Source organism: Paroedura picta, chromosome 7, assembly GCF_049243985.1.
Source record: "Paroedura picta isolate Pp20150507F chromosome 7, Ppicta_v3.0, whole genome shotgun sequence".
In the NCBI taxonomy this organism is placed as follows: domain Eukaryota; kingdom Metazoa; phylum Chordata; class Lepidosauria; order Squamata; family Gekkonidae; genus Paroedura; species Paroedura picta.
Genome location: NC_135375.1, coordinates 98,658,606 through 98,670,957, shown reverse-complemented (window position 1 = coordinate 98,670,957; position 12,352 = coordinate 98,658,606). Strand labels below are relative to the sequence as shown.

The window sequence follows — 12,352 nt, the reverse complement described above, 5'->3', positions numbered from 1 at the left end:
TTAGAGCGCTCAGTGGAACAGGCTTCCTTGGGAGGTGGTGGGTTCTCCATCTTTGAAAATTTTAAACAGGGGCTGGATAGCCATCTGATGGAGTGGCTGATTCTGTGAAGGCTCAAGGGGGTGGCAGGTTACAGTGGATGAGCGATAGGGTTGTGAGTGTCCTGCATAGTGCAGGGGGTTGGACTAGATAACCCAGGAGATCCCTTCCAATTACGTTATTCTGTGATTCGATGATTCTATGGTAACTTGTAGCTGAGATGTTATTCTTAGTGGGTCAAAACCCTGCATCCCGTGTCCAGTTTTTGCATTCAAAGAAGCAAGCCATCGTTGGATGAGCTTTTTATCATCTTCCTTCTGGTTGTTAATTGTCTCCCCTTGCTGATTTTGCTGGGCTAGTGAGGCTGATTCAGGGTCATTGCAACTGTAGGGTGGATTATTCTGATGTTTTATTTGCGCCAAACACAAATGCTCTTCTTTGGACTGGTGCACGCTGCCATGTGCATTTTAATGCCTGTGTATTGGAAGGATCAGCTTCATGGCACTGATGCTTAAAGAGATGCAGCCCGTTCGTGTCCTGAAACCCACAGATATGAGTGTAGCTTTTCCTGGCTTTGGGTTCTTTTCTAGCATGATGGTTAGTTAGTAGGAATCAGAATCACAGAATCATAGAGTTGGAAGGGGCCATACAGGCCATCTAGTCCAACCCCCTGCTCAACGCAGGATCAGCCCAGTTCTATCAAACGTAGAACTGTTTTCTGATGGAAGAGATGTTATTTGCATTGTGACTTTATTTGCATTGTGACTTCCTTCATTATTTTGAGTGGTGGAGAAAAAACAGCAAAAAACAAACACAAGGACTGATGTCAAACCAGAGAGTCTCTTCAGTAGAAACTGGAGTGTTTTTTTTTTTGGGGGGGGGGGAATTTCCCGAAGTGTCTATATAGGCTTTTGCCATACGGAAAGTTGGTTCCCCTTGGGCACAGAATTCTGGAACGGTGCAAGTAGTGGCTTTGCAGGTGCCTTTTTACGACACCACTTTTGAGAAATATTTGATTACTTTCTGTAATGTACTTCAGAGCCTATTAGATGTCCCTTGGTGTCTTTGCTACTGATGAAAAGATTCTTGAAATCAGTTTGTCATCTGGAAGGCGCTCTGGTGAAGACTACGAATAAATCAGCAAAAGGAAAAACAGACGAGAATAATTTTTTAAAATACCGATTAACTGTTCATATTAGTTGCACTCTGCTCAGCCTTTGCTCAAAACTCTCTGTGATTTTAGTACAGAGTGCCCAGCGGGATCAGGGCCACTGTGGCAGGGCCAGCTCAACAAATCCAAACAAGTTTTTTCGTTTTTTTTGCAAAGCCTCTTCTGACTTCTCCACCATCGAGCAGTGAGGCCTAGTTTTCTATAAAACTGGTCTCATAGAGATGACCCTGACCGGCAGTAAATGGGCAAACCTCCTTAACAGTAACAGAGCTCTAAAGATCCACAGCCTGGTTATTATGCTTCTATTTCTCCAGAATAAACAGTTGATTCAGAGACAGTGGTGCATCGGAGATGTTTGGCTTTCGGACATACTGTGCCTGTTGCCGGCTTTTTGCATTGGATGCCAGCAAATTTCGGGTTCAGTTCAAGATCCCTGTGGCTGATTTTAAAGCTTAACATGCATAGGGCTTTGTACATGCATCTGTGTTCATAATGCAGCTCCGTTGCTGGAATTCCACTTCGGCTCATAGGCATACTCCCCGGTCCCCCCACCCCAGGCAGCTAGTTCCTTTGCAATTCAAAAATAAGGCTATTATACAGGCAGCTTCTCTTGACTGTTAAACCCTTCTTGCTCTTGGCCATGTGGATGTTGGGTACTTGTAACTTATGCCTGGTGTTCATTATCTTTTGGGGGAAGATTTTTATATGTATGGCAGGGCACTGTGGCAGGCCGGAAGCAATGCAGTGTTTTAAAAATAGTCTTGATATATTTGCAAAATCTAATGGAGTTGGGTTTGACTTCACTCACTCACTCACTCACTCACTCACTCACTCACTCACTCACTCACTTTTATTGATCACTACTCCTGGACCCTGCAGGCTCCTGGCGGTTTACATTCAAGTCATAAAACCCAGATAAAATGCAAGATAGAAATACAAATACAAATGCTGGCAGCAGAATCCCATCTGCATATGTGCCAGTTTTGTGTAGTGGTTAGGAGTGCGGACTTCGAATCTGGCATGCCAGGTTCGATTCTGCGCTCCCCCACATGCAACCAGCTGGGTGACCTTGAGCTCGCCACGGCACTGATAAAACTGTTCTGACCGAGCAGTGATATCAGGGCTCTCTCAGCCTCACCCACCCCACAGGGTGTCTGTTGTGGGGAGAGGAATGGGAAGGCGACTGTAAGCCGCTTTGAGCCTCCTTCGGGTAGGGAAAAGCGGCATATAAGAACCAACTCTTCTTCTTCTTCTGCTAGGAGAACATGAAGCTGGAGGGATGTATAAGATAGGCTAACTTGGTCCTTGTCGGCACTGTCTTTCCCCCCACTCTATTGCTCTGGGTTCTGCCTTTGATTGTGGAATGATTTCTCTTCCCACAATGCTGCTTGGTTTTTTGCTGCCAGTGCTCAGTGGAAGCATACTAGAAAACTGTTTTATCTTCATACAGCAGGCTTTCTCAACCAGGGTTTTGTGAAATTCTGGGGCTTCTTGATGGCCCTGGAAGGGTTTCCCAAATGGTTGGGAGTTAATATTTTTATAGATTTTTAAAAATTTGTGAAACATTTATCAGGTATTATGACCATGTATGATCGTGTTGACCTCCCCCCTCCCAAAATGGTCAATGATGGGCCTGGAGGGGGTGGGAAGGGTAGGAACCCCAGGTGGGTGTGTCCATAGCTCTGCTTCCCAACCATATTCTGCATGATCACTCCACTTCTGGGGTTTCTTGAAGCCTGAAGAATGTTTTGGGAGTTTCTCAACAATAAAAAAGTTGAGAAAGGCTCAGAAGGTTTAAACGAGACAGTGGGCCCATGATTAGCTCTTAAGGATCTAATGAAAGCAGCAGGGATCCTAGCAGTCTACTAGCTGAGGTTAAAGTTGTACAGGTGCATAAATAAATATTATGTGTGTAGGGGATCAGCACATGGATTTAAGAGCGCTTTCTCAGGCCAGGCCTCTTGTCTGAAATCAGCTCCACATCTTCATCTTCATTCAGCCACAGAACTTTTTATAATATGTAGGGATTGTGATGGCTTTTCCTAAAAGATCCTTCCCAACTTCTCTCAGTAGTCGAGTCCCAGCATCATCACATATCCTAACATTAAACGAATTAAGACTTGTTTGGAAGTCACGCATCTCGCGCAGTTGGTATGGCGGAAAGGCCTGTCAAGAATTTGAGAGAGTCTTGTTTTGAGATTGTTTACCAGCTACGTTTGAGGCGACCACTAGCTAGGCGGTTGGTTTTCAGAGGCAAAGCTGTTGTGATAGTCTTTCCCTGTAATAGACTTGCATGTGGCTATGCTTCCACCCTTCACCTTGAAAGTCACAGATGTCGCCGCCTGAAGTCAGTTAGCGGCAGTAAAATGCATGGCATGTGGAAATCTGCAGCAGATGCAGGGGCGGCTCTGAATTTATTAATTGCATGGTGTATGTACTGTAGGCAGGAGATTGTCTGGCAGACAGACAAGGGACGTTCAGCAATGGCTCGCCCTTTCCTGCCTCCATGTCATGTCCCCTGGGGTTCCTTGGAGGAACTGCCCCCCAAATTCTTGGAGGTCTCCCATCCAAATACTAGACAGGGTTGGCCCTGCTTACCTTCCTAGAGCTGACGGGATCGGGCTTGCCTGTGCCACTCAGAACCAGGTGGTTCTGAAGAGAGCAAGCGTCTTCCTAGTTCTTTGTGTGTGTCCACCGTTATGGGTTTTGCAGCCAGTGGGTCTGGATTTCAGCACACAGCTTCATCAGCTAGACCCTTCTGAGTCATTCTTTTTGGTACCATCTGTTGACTAAATGAGGCGGGGGAAGACGACGGAACGGCACATGATTATGTAATAACGAGTGTGTTAGGATGAATGACGCTTAATTTGTCACTTGTGGTTGTCTGATGTTCAGCTTTAACAATTTTTCGATCTGAGTAGTGAACAGCACATACCAGGATGGAGGGGGGAACCTTCGAAGACATACATTTTGAACTTGGTATTTTCTACCTTGTAATATGTAGGGTTATTTGCAGAAATAAAAACCCTGCTATCAGTAACTCAGCTCGGGTAAGTTGTTCTTCATCCCTCCACTCCCCCAGGTCAGGGGCTAGAATTGAAAAATAGTTGTAACGATTTTAACCATTTTGGTGCTTCTTTTTTCCACCATGTATGCAGGGAACCATAGCTGGCTTTTGGCCTCATACAACAGTGGTCCCCAACCTTTTTATCACCGGGGACCACTCAACGCTTGACAATTTTACTGAGGCCCAGTGGGGGGGGGGTAGTTTACTCCTCTACTCTCAACCACTGCCCTAACGCTCTCTGGTCGCTATGGTAATGTTTAAACATCCCTTCAAAATAAGATACAGACATGCCACAACAATGAACATAAGGAACATTTTATTTTCATGGAAATTTTAACTCATGACGATTACAAATCAATGGGAAGCCTGAGCTTGTTTCTCTGCAACGAGATAGTCCCATCTGGGAGTGATGGGAGACAATGACACCCGAAGTGTGTTGTAAAGGGCCGGGGAGGGGGGGTAGAAGGCGTCCTTCGCGACCCACCTCCAATTAGTCAACGGACCACATGTGGTCCACGGCCCACAGGTTGGGGATCGCTATTATACAAGGAGGGTATTCCAAACCTATGACCACTCTGGGAGAAATAGCCAGCATTTACACAGTAGCAAATATAGGATTGCCGTGGTCGAAATTTGCCCAGTCTTACCTTTTTTTGTGCCAGCACGGTGTACACATTCCGACACTTGTTTGCCACACATTACAGCTTTAGGTTATTATTGTTTTTATCATAATTGTTATGTATTTGATTTATTGCCCGCCAGTCCCTGACGGCTCGTGGCGGGTTACAAACGTCTGAATAAAATCCCAGAAAACAACAAAAAGGGGTTGGGAGATAAGAGGGTCCAGATGACACTCGCAAGCCGTCATTCATGCCCGAGTGAGTAGTGCAAAGAAGGCCATGTGAAAAGCAGGCTTTTTTGGCAATAGCTTCTTTGCGTGGAGAGCACATGTCCCAGTAAAAGGCATTCTGACCCAAGCACACGTATCTCGAGTACTTTGGCACGAAGACCACGAGTTGCTGCCTGGGAGGTTCCTGCTGGTTTAACCTTGACCCTGTGCCTGATCTTTCTCAATTTAGCAAGCATAATTCACCTCCGAAGGCTGCCAGAGGATTTTGTGCTGTGACCAACTGGTACTTGGACATTGCTCCTTCTAAGCGGAGCGGCTGCAGCTTGCTGCCCCTGTTGATAAAGTTCAATTAGACATTGTTTTTACCAAGACGAGCAAGCCACCAAACTGACTTCTGTAGTAAGACGACCTATTCATCTTGGAGTGGCCCTCCTGTCAGGGTCGCCGTTTCCTTTTGTTGCTAAAAGAAGAGAATTAATTGAGGCCTTTTCACTTTCTGCTTAGGAAACAGGTGGGGGGAACATAACTTTGTTATAAATGAAGGGGCTGATTTCATGTGCATTTCTGCGGTTTTAATTTTAATAAATGGAAATCTGTTGGTGGAAAAGGGTACAAGATACAAAGGAGCAGTAGCTCAGTGGTCGAGTTGCATTTAGATGATTGGAATCAAAGGAATGTATGAGACAAGGAGGGAGTATGAGCCTATCAGGTAATAACCTTGGGGACTGGGTCACAAGCAATTCTGTTTGGGGACCGGCCATTAGTTACTGACAGTAGAGGGGAAACCATTGAACTCTCTCTGTGTGAGGCAGCTGCATACATCGAATAGGTCAAGATGTGATGGGAGACACAGAGCTTGGGAAATCCTTGCCTTCTGACCGTGTTAAGTCCTTGCTTGATTTTAATTTTGATTAGACTCTTGCATTTGAACCGTGGAAAATGGGTGAGATTTCCCCTGCCCGTGGTGGCAGGGAAGAATGGCATCTCGGCTGGGTTTCAATTAGTTACCCCTGCAATACTTTCCCCTGTCTTCACTTTTCTTCTCCTGGCTTTGGCAGCATTCGCCGTTTTCAAATGTCAGCCCCACCCTCCCAATTCATTGAGTCTGTTTTCTGAATTGCACGATTTGCTGAGAGGAAACGTCCCTTTTGGCAGTGTTAACTTTCAGATTTTTTTCCCCTCTTATCTTTTCAGGTCTCTGGATGGCAGACTCTGAAAAGAAATGCAGTTTTAAGAGGTATGCGTCCTAGCAGAAACGTGACTGTCCGTCTACATCTTTCTGTTGCGTTTGTGTCCTTCCTTTCCCCTTAATGTTATCCTAACAACAGCTTTGCAAGGTAGGCTCCCCTGAAAGTTAGTAAATCACTGTGATCTTTTTGGCTGAGCGTGGATTTAGAGTTGTTTCCCTGATCCTGACCTACTGCTGTTGTCTCTTACTGTGTGGGTCACTGGAAATGCCTGGGAAGACTCTACTTAACCGATGGTGGGTTGTCTTATTTCAAACCAGTGAAACGTGAAACGGAAAGCAGAGTGAACTCAACCAAACTTGGCCCAAACTTGGAGATCTGATCAAAACTGAAATGGAAGTCTGTCCCTACTCTCTCGAGACGCGTCTTTCTGTTATAGTCAATTTAAACCAAAGCACTCCTTCCGTCTTACAGGATACAGCCAGTTTTAGCACGAACATCAGGTCCAGTGTAAGCTAGTTTTATGTCGGCCTCCAACGTTATTGCATGGTAGCAGTGCTTCATCCATAGGGTTATTTGCAGAGATAAAAATTCTGCCATCAATGACTTGGTTAGCCAATGTAAAACATTACCCCTCCCCTCAGGTAGGGGGATGGAATCGCAGAGTAGTTGTAATGATTTTAATCATTTTGTGCTTCTTTTTTTTAAACCATATGTGCCGGGAACTATAGTTGGCTTTTGTCATTTTTTGTAGCGGTTAAAGGCAGCTCCTTCTAATTTGGCAAGCCGGGTTTGATTTCCCACCCCTCCACATGCAGCCAGCTGAGTGGTTTCGTCACAGCTCGGACCGCTCTTTCAGAGCTCTCTCAGCCTCATCTACCTCACAGGGGGTCTGTTGTGGGGAGAGGAAGGGAAAGGCGATTGTAAGCCACTTTGCGACTCCTTTGGGCAGTGAAAAGCGGGGTGTCAAAACCAACTCTTCCTCTTCTTTTCCTCCGCTGAGGGAAAACGAGATGGCATTCTTACACCTCAGGTAGCATGGGGTTGATGTGGTCATCAGTTGACCAGTATGGAGATCTTGGAGGAAATGTTGTAATGAGAACATTACCATCCACTTACCATTCTTGACAGTGGCCTGATCTTCATAAGCTAGATGTTTGGGGCCATCGGAAGGCCGCCATGCACAACCCCCTGCCATAATGGTGGGCCCTAGGCTGGTTTCTCCATTTCAGAGCTGGAATTGCCTTGAGCAGCATTGGAAGGGTGAAAGGCCGGAGAAGTGAAATGTGCGTCCTCCTCACAGGTGAGTATTTTGGGCTGGCAGGAAATGACCTGTGAACGGTGCCGTTTGGAAATTGTCAGGCTTCTGCGTGACCTCCTTGCTCCTGTTAGAAAGCCGAAGGCCACGACCTTCATTAAGAAACAAAATCACCTTTTAATAAGCATGCTTTAGAGCCGGGGTCAGCAGCTTGGGGCTCAGCGTGGGACAGAGTATGGCACTTTAGAAAAGAAAATGACACTTTAATGTTAAGGTATAGCAGAGGGAGAGCCTCTTGTGATGCAGAGTGGCAAGTGGCAGAAATGCTCTCTGAAGCTGTCTGTCCATGAGGCAGGGAGTTCAATCCAAGCAGCCAGCTCAAGGTTGACTCAGCCTTCCATCCTTCTGAGGTCGGTAAAATGAGTACCCAGCTTGCTGGGGGTAAGTGGTAATGACTGGGGAAGGGAATGGCAAACCACCCTGTATTGAGTCTGCCATGAAAACGCTGGAGAGCATCACCCCATGGGTCAGACATGACCTGGTGCTTGCACAGGGGATACCTTTACCTTTTTATAGGTTGGGTGCTGTGTTATGTTACGCGTGTAAAGGGAATAGCAGGGCAAAGATGTTTATGAGACTATTAGGCTTCTCCGATTAGTTCTACAGAAAAGGAAATGATAGAGGTAATCAGTTTCCCATTATCCCTTGTGCAAACCACGTGCCGATTTATGGCAGTGCACTAAAACAATCATGCAGGGTGCTCCTGGAGACATTTATTATATGTTGTGAGACCTGGCGTGTGTCACTGCCTAATGAAGGAGTCGTATCAACCACAGTTTGAGCGGACAAAACGACGGATTATTAATCAATACTTAAATGGTCAGCAACGTTAGGCTGTACATTTTCATTTGTACAGGTAGGTTTTCTTCTGGAGGCTGTTTGTTGATCTCTTGACCTTGTCTTTGACACAGTTTGGGTCTTTAATTATAAAGGCTTTGCTGGCCCCTGACTTAGAGCACAGCATTTCCCTGCCAGCTGTACTGTGTCAGCCACAACCACATGAATGACTGTACTCACCACGTGAGTCATTAAATAGATGCCAACATCTGGCTTTTGATGTATGCTTTCATATCGGCACAATATGCATTTGATGCCGAGCAAAATGCACCTTTCGCCTGGCGGCATGAAAAGCCAGAAAGGTTTTTGGATATGAAAAAGCAAGCTTCTTTCGTGATTTAAAGTACCTGTTCTTTTTTCAGAACTGATCTGAATTTCTATCACACGTAGATTATTAAAGAAAAATTAGAAGTAGCACTGACAGGAGGAGAGTTTGGAAATAAAGCAGTGTGTGTGTATGTGTGTGTGTGTGTGTGTGTGTGTATGTGTATATGTGTGTGCTTGTGCGCATGCACACTGAATCTGGCCGAAGCACCTCTGTACAGGGAGGGACCAAGAACAATGCAAGGTAGAAGAACTCTTCAGGTTTTATGCATGTTTGCAAACACAAGCTAGACTCACATAGGGAAAAACCCTTCTTTCAAAAACAGAAGAGAATATCTCCTAAGGAGTGGAGGCCAGCAAGGAACAAACCACATTTTGCGTGCAAACTAAGATCTGTTGTTTATCTCTGGGAGACAAACCAGAGGCAGCTGAAGTTGTCTTAATGTCTGAATACAGCTATAAACTCGCACCCACAAGGCCTGCTGTTTGTTGCAGCCACTCCACCTCCCATGCTAGGACCTGCAACCTTTTACAATTCTACAGAAAACCTATGTTAGGATTCAGAGTCAGATCAACAAAGATGAGGGCTAGGAAGAACATCGAATTGTAGCAGGTTTACCCAACACTCAAGCCTGTGTTCTTGCAGAACTGTATGCATTAGCCATCCTAAACAGCCTGACATCTGTCACAGGTCATAGATATGTCATTCCCTCGGCTATTATTATTATTGTTATGTTATTATTAACACACACACACACACACACACACACAAACAAATAAAAATTACTCACAGACCAGAATATAAAATTTACACATGGGAAAACATCAAGATTTTAAAACACGTTAGGGGGTGTAGAGAATAAAATTAGTCATTATTTAAAATGTTAAAGGTGTTTGGTTTTCTTCCAGTGCGCTTGAATCGCGTTGGCACAAAATTTTGCTGTCTGTAGAGAGACTTAAGGCTCGTCACCCATGAGAAACTCTTTGGTCCAATCCGCTTCCGTTTGGTGTAACCTCCCTTCCAAAAGGGGGCGAATAAGCTTGTTACGAGCTGTGATATACGGGGAGCAACAAAAGAAGATGTTTCCCATAGATTCCACCTCCATTAATGGACAGTGGCACCAACTCTCTGATATTGGCATTCTTCTATATTTGCCCTCTAGAAGTGCTGTGGGCATGGCCGTACATCATGCTGATGTTAGTGCTCTCCTATATTGGTTGACGTCAATTGATGAGAGGTAGGCAGCTGGTTTTAATATGTATCTCGTGGATGGCAATGAGTGAAAGGCCGGAGCGTTTGCCAAGTCCATTTGTCTTTCAGGATCTTGTATTCGTTGCCTGAGAGCCCGCTTTGCCTGATCTTCACCCAACCTGAGTAGATCATTTGGGGAGAAGCCCAGGCTCACAAGCTTGGTCTTGGTGGTTTTACGCCAACTAGGTTGGAAGGGATCCTGAACGATCAGAGGAAGAAGCCCTTGGGTTCTGAGATTTATTTTGAGCCACAAATATAGGGACAAGAGAATGATCCTTGCCTTCACTCTTCATGTGCTGGTTTCAAGTCATATCATGACATTTGAGTGTTTGGAGAACAGCTCACAGGATCTTCGACTGGTCTCTCTCCAGTGGAGTAAGGCAGGCTGCGAGTGGTCTGAGATGAATTCCATATAGCAGTTGTGCCATAGATTTGGCCTGAAATAGCTTCGGTGCTACAGAAACAGAATGGCTTCCCCTATAGTACGGGGGAACTTGATTATTTTATAAGCTGATTTTCTTCCTTGCTCTGAAATGGGCTGTCCTGGTACCTGAGGATTGGAAAATTACCCCGAAGTACTTAAACTTTTGGACCCCCTCTGCTATTATGATTCTGGCCATGAAGGCTGGTGCTATTCAACAAAGTTGAGTTAATACTTTGGGTAGAAGTTGTGGTTAGTAACTCTAGAACAGGGGTAGTCAAACTGCGGCCCTCCAGATGTCCATGGACTACAATTCCCAGGAGCCCCTGCCAGCATTCGCTGGCAGGGGCTCCTGGGAATTGTAGTCCATGGACATCTGGAGGGCCGCAGTTTGACTACCCCTGCTCTAGAACAAAGTGTGAGTCCGGTGCATCCATTAAGACCAACAAAGTTTAATTCTGGGTAAAAGTTTTTGTGTGCATGCATTGTTTCCCCCAAAAAGCTTATACCTAGAATTAATGCACTAGAAAGCTTATACCCAAAATTAAATGTCGTTGGCCTTTGTTCCTATTGCTTCAGATCAACACAGCCACCTACCCGAATCTATCTCCACCTTAGTAATTCTAGTTCTGAAACAATTTTGTAAACTTGGTTTGACACAGTAAAGCACAATTTGACTGACTTGCATTCAGATGCGACCATAAGCCATAGATTGATCAAATCCATGGAATAGGTTTTTTTGTGTGTGTGTTTTATTATAGTACATTCTAGGAATTGCTTGAGCTGACCTCCCTCAGTTTTACATTGCAGAGAATGTAAAACTTTTTGTATGTTTCTTTTTAAATTTGCAGAATAACTTGAGGGAGGTCTCCTGCAAAATACGGGAATTATTGGGGAATATCTTCGTTTAAAAAAAAATCCCAAGTTTGTCTTTTCCTAGCAGGTTTTATATAATTGCAAACATATTAAACAGGAAAGAAATATGGCTGTGCAGAGTTTTAAAAGAATCTGTGTGTGTGTGTGTGTGTGGGTATAGGGGGGCATATTCTCAGATCTGAAGGCTCGAATACATTTAAAACCTTGCTGCATTCAAGCTATGAAATGTGCTACAAATTCTTTAAAAAATTAATTACAATGTTTTCTGAGTCAGCAAGTCTCAGCAGCTCTTACTGAAAAACATCTTAATTTGGTGACACCTGCAGTGTAGGAGACCATTGCAACAGATGGTAAAACCAGTTTTCCCTCCTGTTTTAATTTTTTTAAGACTGCATTTCTCTTCCAACAGTGCCCATTTTTCCCCAATGAGAGAACTGAGCAGGTGTTTACATTTGGCTTCTGGTAGACTTCAGGAGTTCTAGGAAATCTGTTTTCTGAGATCTGAGCTTGGGCTTTTGTGTTAAAATTCAGTGCTGCCTTTTATCTTCTTTAAAGAGTCTCATAACTTTGGTTGGGCCAGTTAAGAATGGGCTAATTCGTTTCCTAGGCCCAGACTCCCCAAAGTTCTTGATGAAAGGAGAGAGGGGCAGAGAGAGATAGACAGCAACACATGCCAGACCAAAATACCCCTCCTTTTAAGGTAAAGGTATCTCCTGTGCAAGCACTGGGTCATGTCTGACCCTTGGGGTGACGCCCTCTAGCATTTTCATGACAGACTCAGTACGGGGTGGTTTGCCAGTGCCTTCCCCAGTCATTACCGTTTTACCCCCCCCCCCCCAGCAAGTTGGGTACTCATTTTACCGACCTCGGAAGGATGTAAGGCTGAGTCAGCCTTGAGCCGGCTGCTGGGATTGAACTCCCAACCTCATGGGCAGACAGCTTCAGACAGCATTTCTGCTGCCTTACCACTCTGCGCCACAAGAGGCTCATACCCCTCCTTTTAGAAATACAT

The 12,352-nt window shown here is 45.0% G+C and overlaps 1 protein-coding gene across 3 annotated transcripts in view; it reads left to right on the top strand.

Moving 5' to 3' along the window:
* Positions 1-12,352, top strand: part of PCGF3 (polycomb group ring finger 3) — a 133,068-nt gene that overhangs the window by 96,574 nt on the left and 24,142 nt on the right. For all 3 annotated transcript variants that reach the window (XM_077345595.1, XM_077345593.1, XM_077345594.1), the window contains exon 2: positions 6,320-6,362. The gene's annotated coding sequence lies outside the window, so the exon portion shown is untranslated. The remainder of the gene's footprint in view (positions 1-6,319; positions 6,363-12,352) is intronic.